This window comes from Mytilus californianus, unplaced genomic scaffold (genome assembly GCF_021869535.1).
Source record: "Mytilus californianus isolate M0D057914Y unplaced genomic scaffold, xbMytCali1.0.p SCAF_14, whole genome shotgun sequence".
Taxonomy (NCBI): Eukaryota; Metazoa; Mollusca; class Bivalvia; order Mytilida; family Mytilidae; genus Mytilus; species Mytilus californianus.
This window is the reverse complement of record NW_026262626.1, coordinates 41,486,202-41,489,239: the sequence shown is the minus strand read 5'-3', so window position 1 is coordinate 41,489,239 and position 3,038 is coordinate 41,486,202.

The following is a 3,038-nucleotide window of genomic DNA, read 5'->3' as shown; positions in this document are numbered from 1 at the left end:
GCCATACTGTCAAAGAAAAAAGTCAATTATGTTTAACAAAAATCATGAATATATATCACTGAAACAGCAACCCAACGACGGAAATCACAAATCCATATAGAAGTCTTCACCAATAGACAGGTGCCTGTACATATTATTGGTTTTCTCGTTTGAATTGTTTCCCATCTTATCATGTCGGAGCAATATACGGTATGGGATTTGCTCATTGCTGAAGGTTGTGCCGTGACCTAAATTTATATTGTACTATAGTAACATACCTATATATACTTCATTTGGTCTCTTGTGGATGTTTGTCTCATTGGCAATAATACCACATCTTCATATTTAAAACAGACAGAATATCTTGTATTCAAAATTGCATGTAACTTCCAATGGTGAATTGTACAGCTGTGTGTCGATCCTTTTTCGTAGAAAATAGTTTAAAATGACCTGAATTTTCAGATGTACTTACATTTTGATTTAAGCAACTGGTTACAATGAAAGTTTATAGATATACATACATAGCAGTTTATCCTTTAAGTTATTCAAAACACCACGAAAAATATATAATCTAGATATAAGAAGATGTGGTATGAGTGCCAATGAGACAACTCTCCATCCAAGTCAAAATTTATAAAAGTAAACCATTATAGGTCACAGTACGGTCTTCAACACGGAGCCTTGGCTCACACGGAACAGCAAGCTATAAAGGGTCCAAAAATTACTAGTGTAAAACCATTCAAACAGGAAAACCAACGGTCTAATCTATATAAAAAACGAGAAACGAGAAACACTTATGAACCACATCAACAAACGACAACTACTGAACATCAGATTCCTGACTTAGGACAGGTGCAAACAAATGCAGCGGGTTTAAACGTTTTAATGGTACCAAACCTTCACCCTTTTTCTGAAACAATAGTGTAACATCACAACATAGAAAGACACACTATAAAATATCAACTGAAATAGCTTAACTCAATCTGTTTAGTTATAGCAAAGTTTAGAAATATACGGACACATATATCCTTAACTTTAGTTCACTGACACCATTAATTTCTCAGTAATGTCATTGCACTTATTGTCGACCCAAAATGTAATTTTAATAAAACAATAGAGTAGCTCCGGCTTAAAGCACTAACTTGCTGGTTAAGAATTTTAACACCCAAATACGACCGATCGAAATAGAAAGGGCAAAGTTGGTACAATAAGGTCATGGACTTTTAAACCAGTCCTTTGGTATTTGTTTGCGCTTATTTAAAAAAAAAAACGTTTGTCATGTCGGAGCATTTTATAGTTTTCTATATATACGGTATGAGTTTTGCTCGTTGTTGAAGGCTGTGTGGTGACCTAAATTTATATTGTATAAAAGCTACATATATATATATATAGTACATTCATGTCATTTGATAACTTGTGAATAGTTGCCTCATTGGCAATCATACCACGTGTTCCAATTTGTATATGAATAAATTTTTAAAGGGAAACATATAGGATATCTTAAATTCTTAATTATATTCGAAACTGCATCTATTAACTTCCAAGAGTAAATTGTACTGTTTTTATCAATTCTTTTTCGGAAAAGTTTAAAATTACTTGAATTTCCAGATGTACTTACATTTTGTTTTAAGCAACTGGTCACAATGAACTTTTCTAATTATACATACATAGAAGTTTATCCTTATTTAAACACTGACCAGGATACATATGTAATCTGTTTGATCATAGCACATTTTAGTAATATACGGATACATATATCCTTAACTTTACGGACACCATTAATCTCTTAATAATTTCATTGCATATGGACAGTCTATTTGAAGATGTGTGTGATAATATCAGATTATTACATGGCATTTTTCATATCAGATGAATTGTCAGCCCAAGGTTTAATATCAGCCCAAGAGCCGAAGGCTCGAGGGCTGATATTGACCGAAGGCTGATAATACATCTGATATGAAAAATGACATGTTATGATCTTTTTATCATATGCTTCAACAATAGAGAAAAATAACAGTTTAACATATTGATCCTTTTTAGTTGTTCTCACGTAGAAGTTTAAAAAGTGAAAAGTTTACAGACGTCGGACGCCAAATGTAGTACATCCGATATGAAATCTTTCTAACATATGCCTCAACAGAGGGAAAAAATTAAGAGCATGATATATTTTTATACTGACGATAAAAAAATCAACAAAACATAATGAACACTGTTTGGAAAATTTTGTAAAAACATTTGTAAAGTAACTTTCTAAATTATGCTGGAAACTTTTTAAAATGCATTTATTTGAACATTTTTTTTTATTTTACATAATATATTATTCTGTATAGTAATAATCGTTTTGTACTCTACTTTAATTGTAATGTTTTTTTTTCACTTAAACGTACCATTGAGGTGTATTTTCCGGAATTTGCCGAGTATCGCCGGAATGCCATGTGCGATAACGTTACGGAAAGGCATGTGATAATAATCGAAGCATGTGATAAATTTTTCATATCAGCCCGCTAAACACCATTTCGGTTATAAATGGAATTCGCGTAAATCCAATGCTGTTATCATACTGTAAAAATTATATGTTATTTGCTATAAGTATATGATAAGGATGATTACCATTATAATTATTATTACTTACTTCTAATCATCTATCAGTGTCATCAAACGGGTATACATAAGAACTGAGTGTATGATATAGGACGAATAAAATAGTTAAAAATTCATAAATTTATAAAAAAAATAAAGGAAATCAATAAGGTCAAAGTACCATTTGCAACTTATTCCCGTGCCCCCACCCCAGCAAAGAAATATTCTAGACTAAAATTTTAACTGACGCAAAGGTTGGCATCAAAATTTCCTAGAAATTTTGATTTTGTCGCATGAAATTTGTAAACCATTTCACAAAGTGTAATTCTAATAAGAAATAGAGTCTGTCCGACTTAAAGCACTAAGTTGCTGGTTAGGAATTTTAACATTCCAAAACGACCGATCGAAAGTAAAAAGTGTAAAATTCGCAGACTTTAAAACCAGTCCTCTGGTATTTGTGTATGCTTATTATTGCATAA